A 14,088-nucleotide genomic window follows, 5' to 3' on the forward strand; every position below is an offset into this window, starting at 1 on the left:
ACAAACCTTTCGAAGGTGCTAATCCAATTATTATACAAACCCTTTTCGTTCGGGCGCCAGAGTTAGAGTCAATAACTGCTCCAGGGAGGATATCTTACAACCTTTTCCGCCTAATTATTTTCCACAACCTTTTAGTTCTGGCGCCAGTATTAGAGTCAATAGGTTTTTGCTGTTCTGATATATGAAATGTAGTTCCAACTGCTCCACATAGGACATCACAAAACTTTCGAAGGTGCTAGCCCAATTATTATACAAACACTTTTAGTTCGGGCGCCAGAGTTAGTGTCAATAACTGCTCCAGGGAGGATATCTTACAACCTTTTCCACCTAATTATTTTCCACAACCTTTTAGTTCGGGCGCCAGTATTAGAGTCAATAGGTTTTTGCTGTTCTGATATATGAAATGTAGTTCCAACTGCTCCAAGGAGGATCATCACAGAAGCTTTTCCTTCAAAGGTAGTAGTCTAATTGTTATCCACAACCTTTTATTTCGGGCGCCAGTGCAGGAGTCTATAGGTTTTTGCTGTTCTGATATATGAAATGTAGTTCCAACTGCTCCACATAGGACATCATAAACCTTTCGAAGGTGCTAGCCCAATTATTATAGAAACCCTTTTAGTTCGGGCGCCAGTGTTATAGTCAATAACTTTCTGCTGTTCTGATATATGAAATGTGGTTGCAACCGCTCCACAGAAGACATCACAAACCTTACCCAAATATTATAGAATACAAACCCAATTATTATAGAAACCCTTTTAGTTCGGGCGCCAGTGTTATAGTCAATAACTTTCTGCTGTTCTGATATATGAAATGTGGTTCCAACCGCTACAGAGAAGACATCACAAACCTTTCGAAGGTGCTAGCCCAATTATTATACAAACCCTTTTATTTCGGGCGCCAGTGTTATAGTCAATAACTTTCTGCTGTTCTGATATATGAAATGTGGTTCCAACCGCTCCACAGAAAACATTACAAAACTTTCGAAGGTGCTAGCCCAAATATTATACAAAACCTTTTATTTCGGGCGCCAGAGTTAGAGTCAATAACTGCTCCACGGAGGATATCTTACAACCTTTTCCGCCTAATTATTTGCCACAACCTTTTAGTTCTGGCGCCAGTATTAGAGTCAATAGGTTTTTGCTGTTCTGATATATGAAATGTAGTTCCAACTGCTCCACATAGGACATCACAAACCTTTCGAAGGAGCTACCCCAATTATTATAGAAACCCTTTTAGTTCGGGCGCCAGTGTTATAGTCAATAACTTTCTGCTGTTCTGATATATGAAATGTGGTTCCAACCGCTCCACAGAAAACATTACAAAACTTTCGAAGGTGCTAGCCCAATTATTATACAAAACCTTTTATTTCGGGCGCCAGAGTTAGAGTCAATAACTGCTCCAGGGAGGATATCTTACAACCTTTTCCGCCTAATTATTTGTCACAACCTTTTAGTTCTGGCGCCAGTATTAGAGTCAATAGGTTTTTGCTGTTCTGATATATGAAATGTAGTTCCAACTGCTCCACATAGGACATCACAAACCTTTCGAAGGTGCTAGCAAAATTATTAAAGAAACCCTTTTAGTTCGGGCGCCAGTGTTATAGTCAATAATTCTGCTGTTCTGATATATGAAATGTGGTTCCAACCGCTCCAGAGAAGACATCACAAACCTTACCCAAATATTATAGAACACAAAACCAATTATTATAGAAACCCTTTTAGTTCGGGCGCCAGTGTTATAGTCAATAACTTTCTGCTGTTCTGATATATGAAATGTGGTTCCAACCGCTCCAGAGAAGACATCACAAACATTTCGAAGGTGCTAGCCCAATTATTATACAAACCGTTTTAGTTCGGGCGCCAGAGTTAAAGTCAATAACTGCTCCAGGGAGGATATCTTACAACCTTAACCGCCTAATTATTTTCCACAACCTTTTAGTTCGGGCGCCAGCATTAGAGTCAATAGGTTTTTGCTGTTCTGATATATGAAATGTAGTTCCAACTGCTCCACATAGGACATCACAAACCTTTCGAAGGTGCTAGCACAATTATTATAGAAATCCTTTTAGTTCGGGCGCCAGTGTTATAGTCAATAATTCTGCTGTTCTGATATATGAAATGTGGTTCCAACCGCTCCAGAGAAGACATCACAAACCTTACCCAAATATTATAGAACACAAACCCAATTATTATAGAAACCCTTTTAGTTCGGGCGCCAGTGTTATAGTCAATAAATTTCTGCTGTTCTGATATATGAAATGTGGTTCCAACCGCTCCACAGAAGACATCACCAACCTTTCGAAGGTGCTAATCCAATTATTATACAAACCCTTTTAGTTCGGGCGCCAGAGTTAGAGTCAATAACTGCTCCAGGGAGGATATCTTACAACCTTTTCCGCCTAATTATTTTCCACAACCTTTTAGTTCTGGCGCCAGTATTAGAGTCAATAGGTTTTTGCTGTTCTGATATATGAAATGTACTTCCAACTGTTCCACATAGGACATCATAAACCTTTCGAAGGTGCTAGCCCAATTATTATAGAAACACTTTTAGTTCGGGCGCCAGTCTTATAGTCAATAACTTTCTGCTGTTCTGATATATGAAATGTGGTTCCAACCGCTCCAGAGAAGACATCACAAACCTTTCGAAGGTGCTAATCCAATTATTATACAAACCCTTTTCGTTCGGGCGCCAGAGTTAGAGTCAATAACTGCTCCAGGGAGGATATCTTACAACCTTTTCCGCCTAATTATTTTCCACAACCTTTTAGTTCTGGCGCCAGTATTAGAGTCAATAGGTTTTTGCTGTTCTGATATATGAAATGTAGTTCCAACTGCTCCAAGGAGGATCATCACAGAAGCTTTTCCTTCGAAGGTAGTAGCCTAATTGTTATCCACAACCTTTTATTTCGGGCGCCAGTGCTAGAGTATATAGGTTTTTGCTGTTCTGATATATGAAATGTAGTTCCAACTGCTCCACATAGGACATCATAAACCTTTCGAAGGTGCTAGCCCAATTATTATAGAAACCCTTTTAGTTCGGGCGCCAGTGTTATAGTCAATAACTTTCTGCTGTTCTGATATATGAAATGTGGTTGCAACCGCTCCACAGAAGACATCACAAACCTTACCCAAATATTATAGAATACAAACCCAATTATTATAGAAACCCTTTTAGTTCGGGCGCCAGTGTTATAGTCAATAACTTTCTGCTGTTCTGATATATGAAATGTGGTTCCAACCGCTACAGAGAAGACATCACAAACCTTTCGAAGGTGCTAGCCCAATTATTATACAAACCCTTTTAGTTCGGGCGCCAGTGTTATAGTCAATAACTTTCTGCTGTTCTGATATATGAAATGTGGTTCCAACCGCTCCACAGAAAACATTACAAAACTTTCGAAGGTGCTAGCCCAAATATTATACAAAACCTTTTATTTCGGGCGCCAGAGTTAGAGTCAATAACTGCTCCAGAGAGGATATCTTACAACCTTTTCCGCCTAATTATTTGCCACAACCTTTTAGTTCTGGCGCCAGTATTAGAGTCAATAGGTTTTTGCTGTTCTGATATATGAAATGTAGTTCCAACTGCTCCAAGGAGGATCATCACAGAAGCTTTTCCTTCGAAGGTAGTAGCCTAATTGTTATCCACAACCTTTTATTTCGGGCGCCAGTGCTAGAGTATATAGGTTCTTGCTGTTCTGATATATGAAATGTAGTTCCAACTGCTCCACATAGGACATCACAAAACTTTCGAAGGTGCTAGCCCAATTATTATACAAACACTTTCAGTTCGGGCGCCAGAGTTAGTGTCAATAACTGCTCCAGGGAGGATATCTTACAACCTTTTCCACCTAATTATTTTCCACAACCTTTTAGTTCGGGCGCCAGTATTAGAGTCAATAGGTTTTTGCTGTTCTGATATATGAAATGTAGTTCCAACTGCTCCAAGGAGGATCATCACAGAAGCTTTTCCTTCAAAGGTAGTAGCCTAATTGTTATCCACAACCTTTTATTTCGGGCGCCAGTGCAGGAGTCTATAGGTTTTTGCTGTTCTGATATATGAAATGTAGTTCCAACTGCTCCACATAGGACATCATAAACCTTTCGAAGGTGCTAGCCCAATTATTATAGAAACCCTTTTAGTTCGGGCGCCAGTGTTATAGTCAATAACTTTCTGCTGTTCTGATATATGAAATGTGGTTGCAACCGCTCCACAGAAGACATCACAAACCTTACCCAAATATTATAGAATACAAACCCAATTATTATAGAAACCCTTTTAGTTCGGGCGCCAGTGTTATAGTCAATAACTTTCTGCTGTTCTGATATATGAAATGTGGTTCCAACCGCTACAGAGAAGACATCACAAACCTTTCGAAGGTGCTAGCCCAATTATTATACAAACCCTTTTAGTTCGGGCGCCAGTGTTATAGTCAATAACTTTCTGCTGTTCTGATATATGAAATGTGGTTCCAACCGCTCCACAGAAAACATTACAAAACTTTCGAAGGTGCTAGCCCAAATATTATACAAAACCTTTTATTTCGGGCGCCAGAGTTAGAGTCAATAACTGCTCCAGGGAGGATATCTTACAACCTTTTCCGCCTAATTATTTGCCACAAACTTTTAGTTCTGGCGCCAGTATTAGAGTCAATAGGTTTTTGCTGTTCTGATATATGAAATGTAGTTCCAACTGCTCCACATAGGACATCACAAACCTTTCGAAGGTGCTAGCACAATTATTAAAGAAACCCTTTTAGTTCGGGCGCCAGTGTTATAGTCAATAATTCTGCTGTTCTGATATATGAAATGTGGTTCCAACCGCTCCAGAGAAGACATCACAAACATTTCGAAGGTGCTAGCCCAATTATTATACAAACCCTTTTAGTTCGGGCGCCAGAGTTAAAGTCAATAACTGCTCCAGGGAGGATATCTTACAACCTTAACCGCCTAATTATTTTCCACAACCTTTTAGTTCGGGCGCCAGCATTAGAGTCAATAGGTTTTTGCTGTTCTGATATATGAAATGTAGTTCCAACTGCTCCACATAGGACATCACAAACCTTTCGAAGGTGCTAGCACAATTATTATAGAAACCTTTTAGTTCGGGCGCCAGTGTTATAGTCAATAATTCTGCTGTTCTGATATATGAAATGTGGTTCCAACCGCTCCAGAGAAGACATCACAAACCTTACCCAAATATTATAGAACACAAACCCAATTATTATAGAAACCCTTTTAGTTCGGGCGCCAGTGTTATAGTCAATAACTTTCTGCTGTTCTGATATATGAAATGTGGTTCCAACCGCTACAGAGAAGACATCACAAACCTTTCGAAGGTGCTAGCCCAATTATTATACAAACCCTTTTATTTCGGGCGCCAGAGTTAGAGTCAATAACTGCTCCAGGGAGGATATCTTACAACCTTTTCCGCCTAATTATTTGCCACAACCTTTTAGTTCTGGCGCCATTATTAGAGTCAATAGGTTTTTGCTGTTCTGATATATGAAATGTAGTTCCAACTGCTCCAAGGAGGATCATCACAGAAGCTTTTCCTTCGAAGGTAGTAGCCTAATTGTTATCCACAACCTTTTATTTCGGGCGCCAGTGCTAGAGTATATAGGTTTTTGCTGTTCTGATATATGAAATGTAGTTCCAACTGCTCCACATAGGACATCACAAAACTTTCGAAGGTGCTAGCCCAATTATTATACAAACACTTTCAGTTCGGGCGCCAGAGTTAGTGTCAATAACTGCTCCAGGGAGGATATCTTACAACCTTTTCCACCTAATTATTTTCCACAACCTTTTAGTTCGGGCGCCAGTATTAGAGTCAATAGGTTTTTGCTGTTCTGATATATGAAATGTAGTTCCAACTGCTCCAAGGAGGATCATCACAGAAGCTTTTCCTTCAAAGTAGTAGCCTAATTGTTATCCACAACCTTTTATTTCGGGCGCCAGTGCAGGAGTCTATAGGTTTTTGCTGTTCTGATATATGAAATGTAGTTCCAACTGCTCCACATAGGACATCATAAACCTTTCGAAGGTGCTAGCCCAATTATTATAGAAACCCTTTTAGTTCGGGCGCCAGTGTTATAGTCAATAACTTTCTGCTGTTCTGATATATGAAATGTGGTTGCAACCGCTCCACAGAAGACATCACAAACCTTACCCAAATATTATAGAATACAAACCCAATTATTATAGAAACCCTTTTAGTTCGGGCGCCAGTGTTATAGTCAATAACTTTCTGCTGTTCTGATATATGAAATGTGGTTCCAACCGCTACAGAGAAGACATCACAAACCTTTCGAAGGTGCTAGCCCAATTATTATACAAACCCTTTTAGTTCGGGCGCCAGTGTTATAGTCAATAACTTTCTGCTGTTCTGATATATGAAATGTGGTTCCAACCGCTCCACAGAAAACATTACAAAACTTTCGAAGGTGCTAGCCCAAATATTATACAAAACCTTTTATTTCGGGCGCCAGAGTTAGAGTCAATAACTGCTCCAGGGAGGATATCTTACAACCTTTTCCGCCTAATTATTTGCCACAACCTTTTAGTTCTGGCGCCAGTATTAGAGTCAATAGGTTTTTGCTGTTCTGATATATGAAATGTAGTTCCAACTGCTCCACATAGGACATCACAAACCTTTCGAAGGTGCTAGCACAATTATTAAAGAAACCCTTTTAGTTCGGGCGCCAGTGTTATAGTCAATAATTCTGCTGTTCTGATATATGAAATGTGGTTCCAACCGCTCCAGAGAAGACATCACAAACATTTCGAAGGTGCTAGCCCAATTATTATACAAACCCTTTTAGTTCGGGCGCCAGAGTTAAAGTCAATAACTGCTCCAGGGAGGATATCTTACAACCTTAACCGCCTAATTATTTTCCACAACCTTTTAGTTCGGGCGCCAGCATTAGAGTCAATAGGTTTTTGCTGTTCTGATATATGAAATGTAGTTCCAACTGCTCCACATAGGACATCACAAACCTTTCGAAGGTGCTAGCACAATTATTATAGAAACCTTTTAGTTCGGGCGCCAGTGTTATAGTCAATAATTCTGCTGTTCTGATATATGAAATGTGGCTCCAACCGCTCCAGAGAAGACATCACAAACCTTACCCAAATATTATAGAACACAAACCCAATTATTATAGAAACCCTTTTAGTTCGGGCGCCAGTGTTATAGTCAATAAATTTCTGCTGTTCTGATATATGAAATGTGGTTCCAACCGCTCCAAGGAGGATCATCACAGAAGCTTTTCCTTCGAAGGTAGTAGCTTAATTGTTATCCGCAACCTTTTATTTCGGGCGCCAGTGCTAGAGTCTATAGGTTTTTGCTGTTCTGTTATATGAAATGTAGTTCCAACTGCTCCACATAGGACATCACAAAACTTTCGAATGTGCTAGCCTAATTATACAAACCCTTTTAGTTCAGCGCCAGAGTTAGAGTCAATAACTGCTCCAGGGAGGATATCTTACAACCTTTTCCGCCTAATTATTTTCCACAACCTTTTAGTTCGGGCGCCAGTATTAGAGTCAATAGGTTTTTGCTGTTCTGATATATGAAATGTAGTTCCAACTGCTCCAAGGAGGATCATCACAGAAGCTTTTCCTTCGAAGGTAGTAGCCTAATTGTTATCCACAACCTTTTATTTCGGGCGCCAGTGCTAGAGTCTATAGGTTTTTGCTGTTCTGATATATGAAATGTAGTTCCAACTGCTCCACATAGGACATCACAAACTTTTCGAAGGTGCTGGCCCAATTATGATAGAAACACTTTTAGTTCGGGCGCCAGTGTTATAGTCAATAACTTTCTGCTGCTCTGATATATGAAATGTGGTTGCAACCGCTCCACAGAAGACATCACAAACCTTACCCAAATATTATAGAACACAAACCCAATTATTATAGAAAACCTTTTAGTTCGGGCGCCAGTGTTATAATCAATAACTTTCTGCTGTTCTGATATATGAAATGTGGTTCCAACCGCTCCACAGAAGACATCATAAACCTTTCGAAGGTGCTAGACCAATTATTATACAAACCCTTTTAGTTCGGGCGCCAGAGTTAGAGTCAATAACTGCTCCAGGGAGGATATCTTACAAGCTTTTCCGCCTAATTATTTTCCACAACCTTTCAGTTCGGGCGCCAGTATTAGAGTCAATAGGTTTTTGCTGTTCTGATATATGAAATGTAGTTCCAACTGCTCCAAGGAGGATCATCACAGAAGGCTTTCCTTCGAAGGTAGTAGCCTAATTGTTATCCACAAACTTTTATTTCGGGCGCCAGTGCTAGAGTCTATAGGTTTTTGCTGTTCTGATATATGAAATGTAGTTCCAACTGCTCCACATAGGACATCACAAACCTTTCGAAGGTGCTAATCCAATTATTATACAAACCCTTTTAGTTCGGGCGCCCGAGTTATAGTCAATAACTGCTCCAGTGAGGATATCTTACAAGCTTTTCCGCCTAATTATTTTCCACAACCTTTCAGTTCGGGCGCCAATATTAGAGTCAATAGGTTTTTGCTGTTCTGATATATGAAATGTAGTTCCAACTGCTCCCCATAGGACATCACAAACCTTTCTAAGGTGCTAGCACAATTATTATAGAAACCCTTTTAGTTCGGGCGCCAGTGTTATAGTCAATATCTTTCTGCTGTTCTGATATATGAAATGTGGTTCCAACCGCTCCAGAGAAGACATCACAAACCTTTCGAAGGTGCTAATCCAATTATTATACAAACCCTTTTAGTTCGGGCGCCAGAGTTAGAGTCAATATCTGCTCCAAGGAGGATATCTTACAACCTTTTCCGCCTAATTATTTTCCAGAACCTTTTAGTTCGGGAGCAAGTATTAGAGTCTATAGGTTTTTGCTGTTCTGATATATGAAATGTAGTTCCAACTGCTCCACATAGGACATCACAAACCTTTCGAAGGTGCTAATCCAATTATTATACAAACCCTTTTAGTTCGGGCGCCAGAGTTAGAGTCAATAACTGCTCCAGGGAGGATATCTTACAAGCTTTTCCGCCTAATTATTTTCCACAACCTTTCAGTTCGGGCACCAGTATTAGAGTCAATAGGTTTTTGCTGTTCTGATATATGAAATGTAGTTCCAACTGCTCCCCATAGGACATCACAAACCTTTCGAAGGTGCTAGCACAATTATTATAGAAACCCTTTTAGTTCGGGCGCCAGTGTTATAGTCAATAACTTTCTGCTGTTCTGATATATGAAATGTAGTTCCAACTGCTCCACATAGGACATCATAAACCTTTCGAAGGTGCTAGCCCAATTATTATAGAAACCCTTTTAGTTCGGGCGCCAGTGTTATAGTCAATAACTTTCTGCTGTTCTGATATATGAAATGTGGTTGCAACCGCTCCACAGAAGACATCACAAACCTTACCCAAATATTATAGAATACAAACCCAATTATTATAGAAACCCTTTTAGTTCGGGCGCCAGTGTTATAGTCAATAACTTTCTGCTGTTCTGATATATGAAATGTGGTTCCAACCGCTACAGAGAAGACATCACAAACCTTTCGAAGGTGCTAGCCCAATTATTATACAAACCCTTTTAGTTCGGGCGCCAGTGTTATAGTCAATAACTTTCTGCTGTTCTGATATATGAAATGTGGTTCCAACCGCTCCACAGAAAACATTACAAAACTTTCGAAGGTGCTAGCCCAAATATTATACAAAACCTTTTATTTCGGGCGCCAGAGTTAGAGTCAATAACTGCTCCAGGGAGGATATCTTACAACCTTTTCCGCCTAATTATTTGCCACAACCTTTTAGTTCTGGCGCCAGTATTAGAGTCAATAGGTTTTTGCTGTTCTGATATATGAAATGTAGTTCCAACTGCTCCAAGGAGGATCATCACAGAAGCTTTTCCTTCGAAGGTAGTAGCCTAATTGTTATCCACAACCTTTTATTTCGGGCGCCAGTGCTAGAGTATATAGGTTCTTGCTGTTCTGATATATGAAATGTAGTTCCAACTGCTCCACATAGGACATCACAAAACTTTCGAAGGTGCTAGCCCAATTATTATACAAACACTTTCAGTTCGGGCGCCAGAGTTAGTGTCAATAACTGCTCCAGGGAGGATATCTTACAACCTTTTCCACCTAATTATTTTCCACAACCTTTTAGTTCGGGCGCCAGTATTAGAGTCAATAGGTTTTTGCTGTTCTGATATATGAAATGTAGTTCCAACTGCTCCAAGGAGGATCATCACAGAAGCTTTTCCTTCAAAGGTAGTAGCCTAATTGTTATCCACAACCTTTTATTTCGGGCGCCAGTGCAGGAGTCTATAGGTTTTTGCTGTTCTGATATATGAAATGTAGTTCCAACTGCTCCACATAGGACATCATAAACCTTTCGAAGGTGCTAGCCCAATTATTATAGAAACCCTTTTAGTTCGGGCGCCAGTGTTATAGTCAATAACTTTCTGCTGTTCTGATATATGAAATGTGGTTGCAACCGCTCCACAGAAGACATCACAAACCTTACCCAAATATTATAGAATACAAACCCAATTATTATAGAAACCCTTTTAGTTCGGGCGCCAGTGTTATAGTCAATAACTTTCTGCTGTTCTGATATATGAAATGTGGTTCCAACCGCTACAGAGAAGACATCACAAACCTTTCGAAGGTGCTAGCCCAATTATTATACAAACCCTTTTAGTTCGGGCGCCAGTGTTATAGTCAATAACTTTCTGCTGTTCTGATATATGAAATGTGGTTCCAACCGCTCCACAGAAAACATTACAAAACTTTCGAAGGTGCTAGCCCAAATATTATACAAAACCTTTTATTTCGGGCGCCAGAGTTAGAGTCAATAACTGCTCCAGGGAGGATATCTTACAACCTTTTCCGCCTAATTATTTGCCACAACCTTTTAGTTCTGGCGCCAGTATTAGAGTCAATAGGTTTTTGCTGTTCTGATATATGAAATGTAGTTCCAACTGCTCCAAGGAGGATCATCACAGAAGCTTTTCCTTCGAAGGTAGTAGCCTAATTGTTATCCACAACCTTTTATTTCGGGCGCCAGTGCTAGAGTATATAGGTTCTTGCTGTTCTGATATATGAAATGTAGTTCCAACTGCTCCACATAGGACATCACAAAACTTTCGAAGGTGCTAGCCCAATTATTATACAAACACTTTCAGTTCGGGCGCCAGAGTTAGTGTCAATAACTGCTCCAGGGAGGATATCTTACAACCTTTTCCACCTAATTATTTTCCACAACCTTTTAGTTCGGGCGCCAGTATTAGAGTCAATAGGTTTTTGCTGTTCTGATATATGAAATGTAGTTCCAACTGCTCCAAGGAGGATCATCACAGAAGCTTTTCCTTCAAAGGTAGTAGCCTAATTGTTATCCACAACCTTTTATTTCGGGCGCCAGTGCAGGAGTCTATAGGTTTTTGCTGTTCTGATATATGAAATGTAGTTCCAACTGCTCCACATAGGACATCATAAACCTTTCGAAGGTGCTAGCCCAATTATTATAGAAACCCTTTTAGTTCGGGCGCCAGTGTTATAGTCAATAACTTTCTGCTGTTCTGATATATGAAATGTGGTTGCAACCGCTCCACAGAAGACATCACAAACCTTACCCAAATATTATAGAATACAAACCCAATTATTATAGAAACCCTTTTAGTTCGGGCGCCAGTGTTATAGTCAATAACTTTCTGCTGTTCTGATATATGAAATGTGGTTCCAACCGCTACAGAGAAGACATCACAAACCTTTCGAAGGTGCTAGCCCAATTATTATACAAACCCTTTTAGTTCGGGCGCCAGTGTTATAGTCAATAACTTTCTGCTGTTCTGATATATGAAATGTGGTTCCAACCGCTCCACAGAAAACATTACAAAACTTTCGAAGGTGCTAGCCCAAATATTATACAAAACCTTTTATTTCGGGCGCCAGAGTTAGAGTCAATAACTGCTCCAGGGAGGATATCTTACAACCTTTTCCGCCTAATTATTTGCCAAAACCTTTTAGTTCTGGCGCCAGTATTAAAGTCAATAGGTTTTTGCTGTTCTGATATATGAAATGTAGTTCCAACTGCTCCACATAGGACATCACAAACCTTTCGAAGGTGCTAGCACAATTATTAAAGAAACCCTTTTAGTTCGGGCGCCAGTGTTATAGTCAATAATTCTGCTGTTCTGATATATGAAATGTGGTTCCAACCGCTCCAGAGAAGACATCACAAACATTTCGAAGGTGCTAGCCCAATTATTATACAAACCCTTTTAGTTCGGGCGCCAGAGTTAAAGTCAATAACTGCTCCAGGGAGGATATCTTACAACCTTAACCGCCTAATTATTTTCCACAACCTTTTAGTTCGGGCGCCAGCATTAGAGTCAATAGGTTTTTGCTGTTCTGATATATGAAATGTAGTTCCAACTGCTCCACATAGGACATCACAAAACTTTCGAAGGTGCTAGCCCAATTATTATACAAACACTTTCAGTTCGGGCGCCAGAGTTAGTGTCAATAACTGCTCCAGGGAGGATATCTTACAACCTTTTCCACCTAATTATTTTCCACAACCTTTTAGTTCGGGCGCCAGTATTAGAGTCAATAGGTTTTTGCTGTTCTGATATATGAAATGTAGTTCCAACTGCTCCAAGGAGGATCATCACAGAAGCTTTTCCTTCGAAGGTAGTAGCCTAATTGTTATCCACAACCTTTTATTTCGGGCGCCAGTGCTAGAGTCTATAGGTTTTTGCTGTTCTGATATATGAAATGTAGTTCCAACTGCTCCACATAGGACATCACAAACTTTTCGAAGGTGCTGGCCCAATTATGATAGAAACACTTTTAGTTCGGGCGCCAGTGTTATAGTCAATAACTTTCTGCTGCTCTGATATATGAAATGTGGTTGCAACCGCTCCACAGAAGACATCACAAACCTTACCCAAATATTATAGAACACAAACCCAATTATTATAGAAAACCTTTTAGTTCGGGCGCCAGTGTTATAATCAATAACTTTCTGCTGTTCTGATATATGAAATGTGGTTCCAACCGCTCCACAGAAGACATCATAAACCTTTCGAAGGTGCTAGACCAATTATTATACAAACCCTTTTAGTTCGGGCGCCAGAGTTAGAGTCAATAACTGCTCCAGGGAGGATATCTTACAAGCTTTTCCGCCTAATTATTTTCCACAACCTTTCAGTTCGGGCGCCAGTATTAGAGTCAATAGGTTTTTGCTGTTCTGATATATGAAATGTAGTTCCAACTGCTCCAAGGAGGATCATCACAGAAGGCTTTCCTTCGAAGGTAGTAGCCTAATTGTTATCCACAAACTTTTATTTCGGGCGCCAGTGCTAGAGTCTATAGGTTTTTGCTGTTCTGATATATGAAATGTAGTTCCAACTGCTCCACATAGGACATCACAAACCTTTCGAAGGTGCTAATCCAATTATTATACAAACCCTTTTAGTTCGGGCGCCCGAGTTATAGTCAATAACTGCTCCAGTGAGGATATCTTACAAGCTTTTCCGCCTAATTATTTTCCACAACCTTTCAGTTCGGGCGCCAATATTAGAGTCAATAGGTTTTTGCTGTTCTGATATATGAAATGTAGTTCCAACTGCTCCCCATAGGACATCACAAACCTTTCTAAGGTGCTAGCACAATTATTATAGAAACCCTTTTAGTTCGGGCGCCAGTGTTATAGTCAATATCTTTCTGCTGTTCTGATATATGAAATGTGGTTCCAACCGCTCCAGAGAAGACATCACAAACCTTTCGAAGGTGCTAATCCAATTATTATACAAACCCTTTTAGTTCGGGCGCCAGAGTTAGAGTCAATATCTGCTCCAAGGAGGATATCTTACAACCTTTTCCGCCTAATTATTTTCCAGAACCTTTTAGTTCGGGAGCAAGTATTAGAGTCTATAGGTTTTTGCTGTTCTGATATATGAAATGTAGTTCCAACTGCTCCACATAGGACATCACAAACCTTTCGAAGGTGCTAATCCAATTATTATACAAACCCTTTTAGTTCGGGCGCCAGAGTTAGAGTCAATAACTGCTCCAG

Source organism: Stegodyphus dumicola, chromosome 5, assembly GCF_044657685.1.
Source record: "Stegodyphus dumicola isolate Sdum_Otavi_A_Nest chromosome 5, ASM4465768v1".
In the NCBI taxonomy this organism is placed as follows: domain Eukaryota; kingdom Metazoa; phylum Arthropoda; class Arachnida; order Araneae; family Eresidae; genus Stegodyphus; species Stegodyphus dumicola.